Source organism: Zootoca vivipara, chromosome 8 (genome assembly GCF_965207765.1).
Source record: "Zootoca vivipara chromosome 8, rZooViv2.hap1.1, whole genome shotgun sequence".
Classification (NCBI taxonomy): Eukaryota; Metazoa; Chordata; class Lepidosauria; order Squamata; family Lacertidae; genus Zootoca; species Zootoca vivipara.
In genome coordinates this window covers 63,318,014-63,335,693 of record NC_142591.1, presented here as the reverse complement: position 1 = coordinate 63,335,693, position 17,680 = coordinate 63,318,014, and the positions used below count along the sequence as shown (strand labels likewise).

At 44.6% G+C, this 17,680-nt stretch overlaps 1 long non-coding RNA gene across 2 annotated transcripts in view; it reads left to right on the top strand.

Annotated features, from left to right (window-relative positions):
• The window catches only part of LOC148684873 (uncharacterized), a 29,903-nt gene extending 13,815 nt beyond the window's left edge, over positions 1–16,088 (top strand). The window contains exons 2-4 of one of the 2 annotated variants that reach the window (XR_015951538.1): positions 10,471–10,580; positions 11,910–12,054; positions 12,829–16,088. This is a non-coding gene — a long non-coding RNA (uncharacterized LOC148684873). Of the gene's footprint in view, positions 1–10,470; positions 10,581–11,909; positions 12,308–12,828 lie in introns of those variants that run through there. The other variant, XR_015951537.1, reaches the window with a different exon arrangement.
• Positions 16,089–17,680: the final 1,592 nt, after the last annotated feature.

The window sequence follows — 17,680 nt, the reverse complement described above, 5'->3', positions numbered from 1 at the left end:
CTATAAAATCTGGGACATTTGAGAGGTTTGCAGTCGCAGATGAACTTGCTACTATTGTTTATTAGGTAAGGCCAAGGGACAAAACCTGATGGTTTTATTTTGGGGACTTTTCAAAACTTGAGTGGTTGAAACTGGTCATTCTCCATAGCAATAATTGGCATGCATTGAGTTGAGATCTACCAAGCCATAGTTTATTAACAATACTTTTGAGTTTGCACTATTACTGCAATACACCCCTGCCTATCCTGGAAAAGCTATGCCTATTGAATCCAAAAACGGCATTTGCCTTCTTTGGCAGTTGTATTGCAGAGACATACTGTGATTGGCCAAAAGTTTCAAGCCTCCCTTTCCTAAAATATGACTTGCCACAGTTGGAGGAATAATGCTGGAAGACAGTGGTAATGTTGCATGGTAGCATTGCACATTTTCATATATGAGACTTAAATTATGCTGAAACTTCCCTTGTGCTGGATGGGATGGGGAACCTATGACCCTCTAGAATAGATGTTCTTAGACTGTAAGTCCCATCAGCCTTAACCAGCCTGATCTGTGGTAAGGGCTAATGGGAGGTGTAGTCCAAGAGCAATTGGAACAATTGGAAAAAACAATTGGTGGGCATTGTAATTCAAATGAGCGTTTTGGGCAGTGTAGGTTTTCCTTTCACTTACCCACTCTGAAATGTACAAATTCACAAGGATGGCCACTAATCTCAGTCTTACCCCTCTATGTGCAAAATGAGAATGGTAACTCTGGTCTACCTTGACTATAAGATGCCCTAAGGATTGCTGACATAATATATGAGCAGCAGTTTTGAACATCTGAAATGTGCTACAAAAATGCTAGCTCTTAGTTTCATATCACTTTTTAAATCACAGGAGCAGTACCAAAGTAAAAGAGCAACAGGAGAAGCTTTTATTTCTACAAAATGTAGACGGTTGCCAGGCTAGGGTATATTACACTACAATATTTGACACAGCACCAAATAAGCAATTAGATAACAATTTCAATTTTGTTTAACAGTGTTCTATCCGATGGGTCTCCATGACAGAAAAATATTATTGATTGGACCATTTTGGTCACAGTAAACAGAGTTGTCTTGAAGGTGATGTATTTACCCTGGTCAGTAAATAAATAATATATCTTTTCACAGTCTGGCATTGCTCTAGTCTTTTACATCAATGTTGGGCAGATATGATGTTTTGGGAATTGGCTTTTTTATATTAGAACCTCAAACTTTATCACTAAAGTTCAATTTCAAATCGAGGTGAAAAGATTATTACCAGGCAATGAAGCTATGTTATTTAATTTTTCAACACAATGAAATGCTTTTGTGTAGTCAATGAAGCAAAAGTAGATGTTTTTCTGCAAAATATGGTCTGAAGCTCAACATCAAAAAAATTAAGATCATGGCCCATCACATGGCCCATCACATCTTGGCAAATAGAAATGGAGGCAGTGAGAGATTTTACTTTCTTGGGTTCCATGATCACTGCAGATGGTGACAGCAGTCACGAAATTAAAAGACGCCTGCTTCTTGGGAGAAAAGCAATGACAAACCTAGACAACATCTTAAAAAGCAGAGACATCATCTTGCCGACAAAGGTCCGTATAGTTAAAGCTATGGTTTTCCCAGTAGTGATGTATGGAAGTGAGAGCTGGACTATAAAGAAGGCTGATTGCCGAAGAATTGATGCTTTTGAATTATGGTGCTGGAGGAGACTCTTGAGAGTCCCATGGACTGCAAGAAGATCAAACCTCTCCATTCTGAAGGAAATCAGCCCTGAGTGCTCACTGGAAGGACAGATTCTGAAGCTGAGGCTCCAATACATTGGCCACCTCATGAGACGAGAAGACTCTCTGGAAAAGACCCTGATGTTGGGAAAGATGGAGGGCACAAGGAGAAGGGGACGACAGAGGCAGTGGTGGAGCTTCATGCTCTAGTACTGGGGGCAGAGAGCAGGCGGGGCGGGGCTGGCATGCATCCCGGGGCGGAGCACGCCACCCGCAGGGGTGTGGCACGCGTTCTGGGGGCATGGCGCCTCACCCGCATGGGCATGGGGTGTGTTCTGGGGGCGTGGCGCGCCACCTGTAGGGGCGTTGCGAACATTCTGGGAGCATGGCGCACTGCCCGCAGGGACGTGGCGTGCGTTCTGGGGGTGGGGACGGGGTGTTCAGCGTGGGAGGGGGGGCAGCTGTGATTGCACCCTACCGGGATTGCACTGCCGTGGGCGGCGTGCTCCTATCACCCCCCTCTTCCTATGCCCCTGGACAGAGGATGAGATGGTTGGACACTGTTCTCGAAGCTACTAACATGAGTTTGACCAAACTGCAGGGAGCAGTGGAAGACAGGAGTGCCTGGCATGCTGTGGTCCATAGGGTCACGAAGAGTCGGACACAACTAAACGACTAAACAACATTCTTAGCATGATTCTCTCTCATGATTTATACGCATTAAGAATGTGTGTTAATTTAAGTGGTGAAATTGTTCAACATCAACTTTCTGTTGAATTAACTGATAGTTATCACTAGATGGTGCTATTGGATAAGGTCTTCCAATGGCTCCTTATTAGCTGAGCAAATAGCCAGCATTGTTTATCTAACGTTGAAGAGAGTGTTGGGTGGGAGGTCTTGGGAAAAGTCTGAGAGCTTGTCTTGGCTCCTGATCAGAGTAAACTTTGAGCAGCATTTGCACACCAGTATTGCTGGTGAGCTGAGTTTCCTGAAAGAAGGCTGCCCGCATGCTCTTTGTTATACTCTTCTGAGTTGTAAGTCGTTTTTTCTTTTATTTATTTATTATTGCATTTATGTCCCACCTTTCCACCAAGGAATTCAAACTGGCATATTTAGCTCTTCTTCTCCCCATGAGCATTATGGTGGAGTGAGTCTTTGAACCCTGGTTTCCTGGGCCCTACACTCTAACCAGGTGTACCCTCAATTTTAAACTTCAACAATTTGGGGGGAAATATAGTCTTATACACAGAAAAATACAGTAATAATCTTTTATCATCTTAGGGACTCCTCAGAGTTTGCTCCTTAGCCTTGTCTTCTCCTGAAGATGCCCCGCAAGGTAGTGAAGGTTTAGGATCAGAGTTTACCATCTAATATTCCTGTGGAATACTCAGTCAACAGAGATTCAGCAGGCACCTTCTGTTTCAACTATTCAAACACCCACTGAAAACTTTTCTATAAACCCAGGCCTATGCAGGCAATTAAGAATATATCCCCACACTGGGGAGCCATTGTGGTGTAGTGGTTAAGAGTGGTAGACTCGTAATCTGGGGAACCGGGTTCGCGTCTCCACTCCTCCACATGCAGCTGCTGGGTGACCTTGGGCTAGTCACACTTCTCTGAAGTCTCTCTGCCCCACTCTCCTCACAGAGTGTTTGTTGTGGGAGAGGAAGGGAAAAGGAGATTGTTAGCCGCTTTGAGACTCCTTCAGGTAGTGATAAAGCGGGATATCAAATCCAAACTCTTCTTCTTTCTACAATAGTTAGTTGAAGTCTGTTTAAAAATAATATTTTTTTACTAAATGGATGAATGTATTTTTGTTGTAAGCTACTTTGATTTTTTTTAAATAGTGGCATATAAATATTTTTGATAAATGTTGAGATAACAATGGAGTGTGCTTCCAGGCATGAGGTCAAATCGCTGCTTTAGCAGCATTGAAATGACCTTTCCAGGATACAAGCCTGAGCAGTGTGTATGGAGGTCCTGGGCTGTCCAGATGTCAAGATCCTCATCTTGGACTGATGTGGTCCAAAGGAAAACAGCAATATGTTTGACACCAGCTTGGCTGCAGGAGTTGTTGGAAGGAGGCGTACAAGGCACCATCCAACCATCTTAGGGACTCCTTAGAGTTTACTCCTTAGCATTGTCTTCTCCTGAAGATGTCCTGCAATGTAGTGGAGGTTTAGGATCAGAGTTTACCATCTTATAGATGGGCTACCTTCCCAGATTGACGAGCCCCATCTGCCCCTCACTTCCCTCTACAGCAGGCATCCCCAAACTGCGGCCCTTCAGATGTTTTGGCCTACAACTCCCATGATCCCTAGCTAACAGGACCAGTGGTCAGGGATGATGGGAATTGTAGTCCAAAACATCTGGAGGGCCGAAGTTTGGGGGAGCCTGCTCTACAGCATGTGTAGAGATCGCCTTCTTGACCGTTGGACCCACTATTGATCTCATCCGCTCAATCCACTGGAGCCTGTCATTGCATGCAGGAGAAGTCCCTAATTCACCAGGGGTTTGAGACCCATCAGTGACCCTCACCTGGTTTAGCTGGCCAGTCAAAGCTGTTCCCAGGATGTGGTTGCCGTCATGTGCTGACAGCTTCTAGGAGCCACAGGTGACAGCTGAGTGCAGAGTGGGGACCAAAGGTGGACAAACTATCCCTGAAGGAGTACGACGTGCCCCCCACCAGGGGTACTACCCCCCTCCCCTAACACTCCATGCACCCCTATATGTATATATATTTGCATGGTAGTAGTGTATGGCATGCTCTGGTCCATGGGGTCACGAAGAGTTGGACATGACTAAACGACTAAACAACAACAACAACGCTTCTGTTGTAACCCACCTTGGATCAGATGTGGCCAGTTAGCGGGAGCTAACCCACCATTTGAAGACCATTTTAGCCTCAGCATTGCAAATTTCACCTAAACCCAATAATCACAATTCAACACAATGTTGAAATGCACTGAAGCCTAATTCAATTTTTTTTGGCCTAAGCATGCCTTTTTTTTCCTCCATGACCAACTTGTTAAATATGTCCTGTTGGAGTAGGATGTGTTCATCAATCTACTTCTAGAGGGCAGCAGAAGACTGCATTTCAGCAGTATAAACATTGCCTATGCATAACTATAAGCCTGGAGGTTCCTATCAGTAAATCAATGCATGATGTAAGGAACGCTACCATTTCCTTCTATAAGAATAGGGCTAGCTTCTCTCCCCCTCCCCCAATTAATTCACTCTTTTCTCTCTTTAAAAAATGACCAAGTGCTCAATTGGACTTCTTTTATCAATCTTATTGTTTCTTAAATTGAGTGAAATGAACTATGCATATAAATCTTATCCTTCCGTTTACTGTATGAGTAATGAGGGCTCAGTTGAGTTGCTAGTGGGAGGAACCCATAGAATTCATTTAGAATACATGCAAAAATAGTTTCCCTCTCTCTTTTGTTACACGCAGTAGAATACAAATAGTTTCTGTCTACACATTAAAGACCATCAGGGGCAAAGGGCAGGGGGAGTGTCCATCAGATTTTTTAAAACTGCCTGTCCTGAGTCAGTATCATCCTGGAAATCAAATGCTATTTGATTGAAAACGAGAAGCCCACTTTGATTTTTTTTAAAAAAAATGGTTGTGTAGAGAGAAAGGGCTTTGCAGCCTAGAGCCTGTCTGCTTTTACTCCCCTTTTCCCCAAAACACAAGATTTTCTTCTACCAGGTCTGACCCAGCAATACTACCAAATGCCAATCTAAATTCATAGGTAACTGTCCATATGATGACAACTCTAATAAATAGCTGAAGAGCTCTTGTTTCGTGCTTGCTATTTTTTTGGGGGGGGGAGTGGGGGCAAGTTCCCTATCACAGCCATACCTGCAGACATGCAGTCCCACAGAAACTATACTTACTAAGGGTCAAACTAAATGTGACATTAATTGCATGACTGCAATTAGCATGCACTTTTCTTCTTCTTATGTAAACAGCAGCCTGGGAAGCCTTGTAACCATTAATGACATTTATCTTTGACCCTTCTTATAAATGCTAAAGCTTTGTACTTTTTTTGGCTGAGGGACACTGGGATTTTTTAAAAGAATCACAGGTGAATGTAGAAGTGGGACAGAATGGTATTGTGGACAGGGGGAGAGTTTGAGTTTGGTGCAGATTTTAACATGAACCTATCCAATTTGCACTTTCTGAAATAATATGCAAACCGAAACACAACTGTACTTTGAAATTTGGCCTTCTCTGAATCTGTTGATGCAATTCTCCATCCCAAAAATGTGAGCACGGATGCATTTATTAGGTGAAAGTGTGCACAAGAATGCATATATTGGTGAAAACACACAAATGCATTGTATCTGAGGAAACTGCTTGCAGAAATGTGTAGAAATGTACAGAAATCATCCGTCCCTAATTGAGAATGAACACATGTGAAAGCAACATCGAAAGAGACTGTTCCGACCACCCTTGCTTGCTCTTAGTCCAGAGAAGAAGCCAAATTAACCTTCCCAGTGCTGTAGGGGAACATGGCCTCATTTATTTAAGCAAAGTTCACGTGCGTGGCCACCATTCACCCCTATGATCCTACAAACAACATTTGCAAACATCTCAAAGAGCACACAGCAGGCTTTGATGCTAATTGGAATAAAAGATGAAATTCTACAAGCTCTGGTGGTTCTTGGACTAGTGTGACTTTGGGGGATGATCCGCATCAAAGGACTTGCCGAAATGAAGTTTAGCTTGGGTTGACAAAGAAAAGGCAAGATATGTATGTAAAGCCAGGAAAACAAAGTGGCTTGGAATGGCAAGCACAACATAACACACAGATGTGATGCTGATACACAGTAAATTGTAGAAGCATGAAAGTAAATTAAATTGTGCGTTCCTGTCCCTATCTTAGTCCTGGTTTGATTGGTGTAGCTTGCCAGAGAAAGCTTCCTTGTTCATCCGGATTTGTAATGTCCCTGCGAAAAAGTACGTCTTTGGGGCCTGTAAGAAGCCAGAACGAAGGAACAGCTCTGCTGCATCTAAATATTGTGATGAGCATTGCTGCCCTGCTTAGTGGCTTCTTGGCCACTAACGCTGAATGCAAATTAATAGGCAATCAAGGTTAACTTGCAATTCAGGTCACGCTTACTTGCCAGGGAGTTGAGTCTGGTCTTTGTACCTGGGAGGGTGTGTGCCAAGAAAGGGCACACCAGAAAGCTCTTCTTTTATATTACTGGAGCTATGAGCTGCAGAAGAGAAGGAATTTATGCAGTATATGAGCACTGGCACATTTCCCCCCTCGTGGCTGATAGCAGCTCAGGTGGGGGCAATCTGCACCAGGGTTCGGGAAACATGTTAACTGTTTCCTGCCATGGCTCTGGTCCAAAGCAGTTGATTTTAGGGAGAGCCAACCACAACTCTCCAGCATCACATGAAGTTTTGCCTTAACTACGATTGCTGTGGCCAAAGCAAGACTGATCCTGGGAAGGTAGCCCATCTAGGAGAAAGAAAACTCTGAAGTTTACTCTGTTGCCTTGCATCCAGGGCAGTGCAGAGCCAGGGGGCAGTTGGGAACCCTTGGAGGGTTAAGCCAGCCAACGGGCTCTGCCAGGAACTAGCTGGTATTTTTGTTTGAGTTTATAACTTTATTCTAACAAGACTCCTGCCCTGGGCCTCAGACAAGCTCTGCATGGACCTGCTTGTTGACTATACACATTTGTGAGAAAGATTTTGGGAGAAAATCCTGAGGAAAAACCCATACTCGCTGTCACGGTTCGGTCGGCGGGCGGTTGAAGCCCTGACTGAGGACATCAGGACCAGAGGCAAGATGGTGATGTAGAAGCAGGAACAGGTGCAGGGCTGAGGGTCCAGCAGCAGGCAGTCGCAGGGTCAAGGAGCAAGGCAGAGGCGAAGGTCTGGGAGTCAAGGAGCAAGGCGTCGGCAAGGCAAAGGTCCAAGGGTCGATGATCAAGGCGTCAGCAAGGCAGAGGTTCAAGGGTCGAGGATCAAGGCGTCGGCAAGGTAGGGGTCCAAGGAGCAAGAGGCCAGAGGCAACCAGGCAGGGATAGCATTGCTGTGGCAAAGAGCTGAAGGGAAATGCTGAGCTTTTATCCCTCCCAGCTCCTGCCACCAGGTGCAGTGAGGTATCAAGTGGCCTCACCTGAGTGACCACTCCTTGCTTCTCCAGCACAAGCTGAGGCAGGCCCCAGTCCTGCAAAGCACTACAGGCCCCAGAGCCTGACTCCTGCCCATACTCCTGACACTCGCTGCCTTGCAGGACATCTTCGGGAGAAGAAAAGGCTAAGGAGGAAACCCTACAAAAATCTGGAGTGGAGGCTCTAAGACGGATGGCGTCTTGTATGCCTCCTTCTGGCAACTCCTGCAGCCCACCTGGTGCCGAATGTATTGCTCTGCTTTCCTTTGGATCGCATCAGGGCACCCCGGACCTCCATACAGACTGCTCAGGCTTGTGCCTTGGGGAGGTCAGTTCAGTGCTGCTAATGCATCAACACAGTGTGGGAGGCAGCAGTCGTGAGTTATCAGTCTCTGCAGCCAAAGCAGGCGCTGTGATTCTCCGGTGGTTTGTTCCGACAGCCTCCACAAGTACTGTAGGCTACAGGTGTTTAGCCCTGTGGCGCATGGAAGGTGGCTGAGTTGGTGATGGAAATGTGCCAAAGAGGCTGGAGCTGCTCAGCATGCGTCTCATCTCAGAGCAAGTGATTAGAATCTGCACAGGGCTATAACTTTTGCAAACATGGTATATATTTGCAGCAGGTCTGCTGATTGTTTGCTAGGGAGGATCTCTTTTTTCTTTTCTTTTTGGATGAGCATAATCTCTCTTGAGTTTGTAACTGATTTCACCATTGAACTCTTGTTTAAAGGCATGCAAATTTGCCATCCAACAGAAATTATTATTATTTAAATCTTATTTGAATTTTTTTAGTAATCCAATTTATTATGGACTGCACAATAACAATCATTTACATTTTAAACAACTGGGAAAAAAGTTCAATTTAACTGCTTAGCAAGTATGTTAATATTATTTGTCCTACCACCAACATTTTTGTATCGGAGCTGACATGAGAAATTATGCTCTCACATTTTAAATGCATCGCTACAATTTGCCATAAATTACCAAAAATAATTTATGTCAATGCCTTTGTGTTATTTAATAACTTGAAGATTTAGATGGTCCTAACAGTGGCGGAGGAAGCCGCTCGGGCACCCAGAGCAGCACCTGGGGGCGTTGCTACGTAGTGCGCATGTGCGGAGTCACTATGCATCGTATGTAGCGCCACCGCACATGTGCGCTACATAGAGCCGCCGCTGGCAAACCGCTCCAGCGCCGTACGGGGATGGTGCCGGGATCCTCTGCTTGCTGCTGTGGCTGCGAACGGAGGATTCTCTGTTCGCGGCTGCCGCTGCGAGCGGAGGATCCCAGCACCGTACGTATGCCGCTGGTTTGCCGGCAGTGCCACTACATAGTGCACATGTGCGGCGATGCTCCAGCGCCATATGTACGGAGCCGGGATCCTCCATTTGCGGCTGCCACCGCGATCAGAGGGTCCCGGCACCATCCGTATGGAGCTGGAGCAGCATTGGTCGGCTTGGGAGTCATGGGTGTGTGTGTGCACCGAGTGTCACCCCCCTCCAGAGTGGCACTTGGGGCGGCCTGCCCCCATCGCACCCCCTTGCTATGCCAGTGGTCCTAAAATGGCCACTTAACCAGTCCGGTGGTGGGCGATGTTTGCGGCCCAGCGTGCTGCTTCCCCGTCCTTCCGAAGCCACACTGTCCTGCAAGCCATTGCTCTGCTCCCCTGGCCGTCGTGGAGGCTGCTGGGTTCCCACAAAACCCAGTGGGGGAGACAGGACTATGCCTGGGCACAACAATTCAGTTTTGCCTTAATTCTGTTTCCATTGAGTTCGGTTCCTTTTTGCCAAGGCTTTGCTTTATTCAACTGTTGCAATATTCAGCCTCCATGAGACTGACATGAAAGCTGTCATTTTGGGTTTGAAATAATTATGCGAACAAACATTCAGTTCCATATTATTTGGCATAAAATATAATGAAATGGGAAGGGGTGGGGGGAAATTGAAAGGAAGTTCCATAACACTCATTTTGGACCCTGTCTTTGGCTGTGCTGTTGCAAGGAGTGTATGATGTGTTGCCTAAGGCAAACTATCTCCTTGTTAAGAAATCCACAAGCTAAGTTAAGCTACCAGATGATCTTCTTAAAGAACCAAACCTAATTTCGAAGGCGGTGACATTTCTGCTGGTGTTTAGAATGAGCACAAGCAGACTGATTTAACAAATAAAATGTGCTTAAAAATAAAAAAAACTAAGAAGTTCATAGCGGGAAGGATTTCATAGCAGGGATACAAAATGCATTCAAGCCTTTAAAATTAGTTTTTTTTTCCTGGGGGGGGGGGGTTTACACAATTGATTGCAACTTGCAAATGAATTGATGGCGTGAGGAGAAGCAGAAGAGGAAGGTGGTAATGATCACTTGACTAACTTTTCTAATAATCCTACTGGGGAAGATATTGCATTAATGCTGTCCGGCTGTGAGCAGGAAAGCAAAGGTTACGGAGCGTCTTCTCTTTTCAAAATCTCAGAAAAATAGAAGAGAAGTGGGATGGTGTGTAAAGTTTATGAAAATTCTAATTCTAAGAATTAACAAATGAGGGTGAATGAGGTGTGATCCCACTCCTCGAATAACCGTGGGAGGCTGAAAATATCAAGCTTTGTTTTCCAGAGCACCCCAACTGCAGAATTTCACACAAGAGTTGCAAACTCACCAACGTTGGCCCTCAAATGTCAGCACCTAACTGCAAATGTGGTGGACACACACTCCAACATATTCAGGTACATTAGTATCTGGATAGGCATTACCACCAGTCGCTGCTGCACACTGGGATGGAGAGGCACAGGGGCAAGGCATCAGTGTGGTGGAACTTCTGGCAGTAGAACTGAAATGTATGCAGCCATGAGTCGGCCAGAGGGAGGTCAGGTAAGTGATGCCCTCTGGTTCCTGTCGCCATTGGCCAATTTGGCGGCAGGAGGATGATCTGGCCTGCAGTAGGCCAGTCCACAGACGAGGCCTGGGACCTGCCCGCAAAGCCGCCCGTCCAAGAAGGGGCAAACAGACATAAGAGGGAACATGCTGGAACACACCAAAGACCCATGTTGTTCTCTCAGTGGCCAACCCAGATGACTATGAGATGCTAGAAAGCAGGACCTGCAAGCTACACTCTTCACTTGTGATTCTCAGGAACTGGTATTTAGAGGTATACTGCCTCAGACAGTGGAAGCAGCCAAACAAACATTTATTGAACTGGTATATATTTTACAAGCTGTTGGTAAATAATCCTCCCTTAAAGAGGGCACGTGTTGCGGTGAGACCTGGCAACCAAACCCTGTGTTGTAGGTGGGTACGATTGGATAGCCACAACACCCTATTGGTAGGTCCCTTGATGCCGGGTTGAATCAGGCCAATGGGACGCTAGCCAAACCGATCAAGGGACCTATATATGCCCAGGCACGTGACCCAGAGCTTCCTCTTTCAGTGCGTGCATCGGAACACCTGCCCACCTCTCCCTACTTTTAGGGCTTGTGCGCTTGACCTTGCTATGCTGTTGTGTGTCATCTGTCGTTGGGACAGGGGCACGGCAGGAATTTTCCCCACTTGGCTGATTGGCTGGTGCCACTTGGGTTTCGCCTGCCGCGTAGCAAATCATCACAACTTGTAAGGTTGCAGATAGGCTCTGATTCAGGTGATAGGGATGGGGGAACGCTCTCGCCATCCCTATGTGAAGGGTATTCCATTAAAGGAATCCAGGGACTCAATGGTTTGGTCAACCCTGAGAGGGGTTGTGCCCGTGCCTGAGTCCAGAGGGACATCTGGGTGGTGGACATAGCCTGTTCCCGGCTTTCCGCCATTCCAGGTGTGACCTATGCTGGTGCCCTGGGTCAGCACTACCTGCAACGGTGCAGGGAGCTAGTCGAACCAGAGTCTATGCAACCACTCACTTGCTGTAATCAATAAAGTTGTGGCCTAAATTCTGCCAAAAACCAAAGCAAAATTTGAGTCTTGTCTGAATTTATTTAAGGGGGAGGTCTGAACATGCAAGTTCGCCTATCCTTAAACAAAACAAAGGTGTTGCATATTCACCCGAATTCTTATTTCCTTTGCAGATTTGAATCTCCCTATCTCAAAGCTGAAAGAGTCACTGGAGCAACAGCAGAAAAAAACACACAAATTGATTCCTTTGTTATCTTGCGCAAATCAACGTAGAGGAGATGTATCACCCCCTCATTTAATTCTGTTTTCTTTCTGAAGGTCAGCTTTTGAAATGAATGTGAATTTTTTCTCATCTAACCATAATTATTTAAGGCTTAACAACAAATCTATTCTTACAGTCTCTTTTGTCTTGGGTTTGAATTCCTTGCTGTTAAATGAATTGCTTATCAGGTTTCTTTTTTCTTATTCTGCAAATCATGTGTGCGCTGCTGTCAGACTCCTGTCTATTAATTGGTGGAACTGAGATCTGAATGCAGATGGTAAACCTATTAATAAATGATGGTTGGGGAAATACTTATTGATTCATAGAGGAATAATTATATATACTGTACATACTTCTGCATAGTTTTGGATAACGTGGGATTTTAATCATCCATTGATTTTTCTTTATTTGCAAATTAAGCTTAAAATACGTACGGTATGCTGTAATAGAAAAAAAATTCCCCTGGGTTGCAGTCGCTCAGTTTTGATGAATAAAACATACCAACAGTGTTCTCATTAAGACAGCAAATTAAACAATAATGAGATTGAGCACATTTTGACTTTTGCACAGATATAGATCCAATTTGTTTATTATGTTTAGGGTGCAAACACACCACACACTTAAAGTTTCCCCTTGAAACCAAGGATTGTAGCTTGTTAAAGGTGTTGAGAATGAGTAGCTCTATGAAAGGTAAACTGCAGTTCCCAGAATTCATTCTCTCTCTCTCTCTCTCTCCATCTGTGTGTATGAGAGAGAGCATCCTTTAAATGTGTTTTCAATATATGCTGTGTACATGCTACTTTCCCCACTCTCAATTTTAACCCACACAGGTACTCTGTGAGGTCAGCGGCGGAGCAAGCCAATTGGGCGCCTGGGGTGCCATGCGTGCCCTGTGCCCGGGGGCGGGGCAAGTCACCAACGGGGGCACCGTGGGACCTCCGAGGAGTCTACCTGCCTCCTCCCACTCAGCCATCCTACAGCTGAGGGGGAAGGCAACAGGCGGACTGTTTGGGCAGCGCGGAGCCTGCGGGTGCTCAAGTCACCGTTTCACTCCCAGGAGAGACGCATGGCTCGGGCGCGCTGCAGGGCCTGCGATGAGTGCCGCCCACCATTTTGTCACCCCCTCTCAGTGAGGACACCTGGGGCGGACCGCATCTACCGCACCCCCTTGCTACGCCCCTGTGTGAGGTATGTTCTGCTGAGCGATGATGACCGGCCCAGGATTGCCAGATCAGTTTTATATTTGAGTGGAAATTTGAACCCTGACCTCCTCAGTCCTTATCTGACTCTCTGATCACTCTGCCACCATGAAACATAAACATATTGGGTTGTATCCAACAAAGTTTTCCCACTAATACAAGGACTTCTGCCTATGCAGTGGGACTCCCTCTCTCTGCATAACACCCACCCCAAGTCTGCTAAGGAGGGTTGAGGGGAAAGCCAGAAAAGATTTTTTTTGGGGTGTACGCTTGTGAGTTGAAGGTGCTCTGTATGTTACTTTAATAGTAAAATAATTGCACAGTAGACTATGGGAAACCTTTCAGGCAGTCTAGCAAATTTTCTCTGGTTTCTGGCTCTGATACTTTGAGTTAGAAACAAAATGGTAGCTGGAGCAACTGAATGTGCATAAGGGTTTAAGACTCCTCTTGATCAGTCTTGTATGATTGGAATATTCCCCCTCTCATCTTGCTCTAGCTGCTCCTCAGTGTGGGTTTCTGTGACATGATCCAAACACAAGAAAGAATTGGTCACAATGCAACACTATAGTTACTTAGGGCAGTATTTCCCAACCTTGTGCCTCCAGATGTTTTGTGACTACAATTCCCATCATTCCTGACCACTGGTCTTACTAGCTAGGGATGATGGGAGTTGTAGTCCAAAAACAGCTGGAGGCACAAGGTTGGGAAACACTGACTTAGGGTATTAGAATACCGTTTGACAAGTCATGGTTTGTGAGTGACCAGCAAGCAGGAACTGAAATTATGGTTTGAAGTTGTTTGGTATTACAAACCAAACCATTGTTTTTGGGACCTTAAAGGCCACTTTTGGGCATAGCTGCCAAGTTATCCCTTATTTTAAGGGATTTTCCCTTATGCTGAATAGGCTTCCTCGCGAGAAAAGGGAAAACTTGGCAGCTATGCTTTTGGGGATAGCATGAAGGGGAAGTGGGAAACCACACAAACCATGGTTTGTCTGTATGCCTAAAACAAAAATCATTGTTTGGTATCCACAGTTGGTTCAAACCACAATTTCGTGCTGCATCTAAACCACCAGTTTTCAATAGGTAACAGTTCAGTGGGATCTACACAGCTATAGGTGCAATCCTATACTGTGGAGACATAAAACATAAGATTTGTTCTGGTGAGCTACAGTTCTTTCAAAGAAGATTAGCTTTTCAAATGAGATTAGCGGTTTTAAGCCTGATCTCTGCCTGCAAAGTAAAGATATCATTTCTGAAGCTACATGCCTTCTGCATGAGGAATTTACACAGAATTCTCATGTTAGAAATGAAGAAGCCCTGGAATCCTCTCATGCTGAAAATAGAAATCACTGTGACCCCCACCCCCAGTAAACCTGCCCCCCAGAACGTTTTTTGTTTTGTTTAGATTGAGCTTTATCACTCTTGAAAGTGAGCTCTGTCACTGCTAGAGACCTGCACTGATAAGGCTAGAGACTCTTGTGCTAAAAAAGAAATAAAGAAATCAGCACAAGAAATCTGCAGAAGGGAGAAAGGCCAGGCCAGAGAGCAGATACCATCAGCTCCTGACAGAACCACCAACAGCCTGAGAGAACTGTTGGGGCAGCCCCCCCCTCTCCTTCTCTGGGCCTACGTACCCCTGCTTACTCTGTCTCCAGTGGAAGCCAAGCATACCCTTCAACATTTCTCTGATGAAAATAGGAACGTCCTATTCCATAATCATATTATTAATAATAATTTTACTATTTAGACCTTGCCCATCTGACTGGGTTGCCCCAGCCACTCGGGGTGGCTTCCAACATATATGAAAGCCTAATAAAACATTAAGCATTAAAAAACTTCCCTATACATGGCTGCCTTCAGACCCTCCAATATTTCTCTGATGAAAATAGGGAAGTCCTAAGGAAAAGTGGGACATTCCGGGACCAAACCAGAAACTGGGACGGCTTCTGTAAATCTGGAAATTAGGGACACTTGCAGGGTCTGCAACTGCTGGTTTGGGAAGCAGTACAGTGGTACCTCGGGTTACAGACGCTTCAGGTTACAGACGCTTCAGGTTACAGACTCCGCTAACCCAGAACTAGTAGCTCGGGTTAAGAACTTTGCTTCAGGATGAGAACAGAAATTGTGCAGCGGAGGTGTGGCAGCAGCCCCATTAGCTAAAGTGGTACCTCAGGTTAATAACAGTTTCAGAACGAATTAAGTTCTTAACCCGAGGTACCACTGCATATACACAAGGTTCTTATGAAATGCTGCATTTTGATGCATTTCCCCCCATCTTTGATCTGAACTGAGAAAAAGAACAACCTGTGTTTTAAGCCCGTAATGCGTACAAAATCTGCATGTCTTGAGGGAAGGCAGAAGCAAGGGAGACCAGGCCAGAGGAACATGTGCCATCAACTGGCAGATGGGAAGCAATGCTGGGCTCCTCCTACCTTTGTTCCCAATGTAGATGTTTTTCCCCACCCCCCCTTGTTCCTGATGTAGAAAAATAAAATTACACACTTCTATCATGTTGCCTCTTTCTTGCCTTTTCTCTAAATTACGAATCTCCAAATGTCGTCACCTTTCCTCACAGGGGAGTTGTTCCATCTCCTTCAGCCATTTCAAGTTCTCGGTGAAATCAGATGAACAGTAGTTACAAACCAGTAGCCATACATTGTGGGAGGGATTCAAGATTAGGTTTGCACAGTTAAGTGAGTTAAAGTGCTCTGTTGTCAAAGCACAACACATCCACTTAAAAAAAAAGAATCTGTCTTTTTGCAGCTAGGAAAGTGATGGGGGAATGCATTGAAAAATGTGTAATAAACAAATCACTAACGGGAAGATGTATAAGCACACTGCAGTAAAGACCACGGATAATCTAACCTCTGCATAATCGGCTGCAATTTGGCGTTAGCGACATCTCGTCCCTCAGGCCTCCGCCAAGCCGCCCGGTTATGCAACTTCTCAGAATTGGAGAACATGCTTCGTGACCGCCTCGTCGGTGGCCTGAGGGACGAGATGTCGATAATCTAACCTCTGCATAATCTTTGTGCAAGCAAACCAGGATGAATAAGCAGGTCTTTTTGAATAGCCCTTTGTTGCAAACTCTCCATGGACCCCTCCTTTCATACTGTGTCTTATTTAGGTGTAATAATTCTGTTGTGACTTTATCAGAGCCTCGAGTCCAAAAGAAAGGGAAATTTGTTTGGAAGACCATTACATAACGGAGTGTGGTTGGGGGATGCGAATGGGTAAAGCAGCTGGGATCTGTGACGGAACCTTTGTAATCCTGCTGTGATCATCCTCTCTTATATGGAATTTTATAATTGGAATTGTAGGAAAAACATAAATTAAAATGATGACAAATGATTTACCTCGCCTTTTATGTTGTTGCTTCCTGGAGTTTTATATCATGGCTGTGCAAAAGCTCTATTTACCAAACAGTGGGTAGCCTGTGCCCATTAAAAGTAATAATCCTATGTACTTTATTTTTTGTTTAAAAATTAATTTTCCCTCATGAAATTGGAGACCTTGCATAGTAACAATATGACCTTTTAAAATTAACCCACTTTTTCTTATGTCTTTGTTTGTTTGTTTGTTTGTTCTTTGAGTTTACACTTTAGGATTTCTAAGGAATAACTGATCCTAATCTTGAATCCTGGTGATGAAAACTATATCATGGAAATGTCTAAATCACTTATTGTGATATGTAGATCAAAGATCAGGAAAAGTGCTATGAACAGTGAATGCTGGAAATTACTTTGAACCTGTCACAGGCCAGCTGGCAAACAGAATGGCCCGAATCTGTGACTGTGAGGAGTAACTGAAATTTTGAAAAGTACTAGAGAAACCCATTTTGGTTGGGAACAACAGCCCCCCTCATCCCCAGGGAAAATGTGCTTTATCACTGAGGGACTGGAGCAGAAATATTTAATAGGAGATAGATAAATAGATGAAATGATAAAACATTACGTAAGATTAATCAAATGATCATTAGGCAAGTATCTCAACACTGAAGAAGTACTTTTACATTAAATTCTATTGCTTTAATTTTTTAAAAAGATTGTACCAAAAAGGCAAAAAGGTGATTGGCAGTTTTCTCTCCATAATTACTAAATAGGTCCATTGGACATTACGTTTGCAGACTCTTGAATTTCAGCCAAAACTGGGTTTTATAATTCTTTAATGTCTACAGTGCAGCTGGATTATGTTAAGTTTACACATGCCCAGAGTCTAATGCATTTATCTGTTCCAAAATTGATTCTCATTTTTGCCATTACTCTTATTGGACTGTGTTAAATAATAAACAGCCAGGTGTCAGCAATCTGAACAATGATTCCTCTGCTAAATCTTCTGTGGATGAAGGTGCACCTGCCAGACATATTTCCAAGAAGACACAATAATTTATTCTGGTTAAATTGCTTCTGCACAAGACTAATTAGATGCATAAAGAAAAGGAAGCTGGAATCCTTGGTGCCTGATGCAGGTCTTGGATCTGG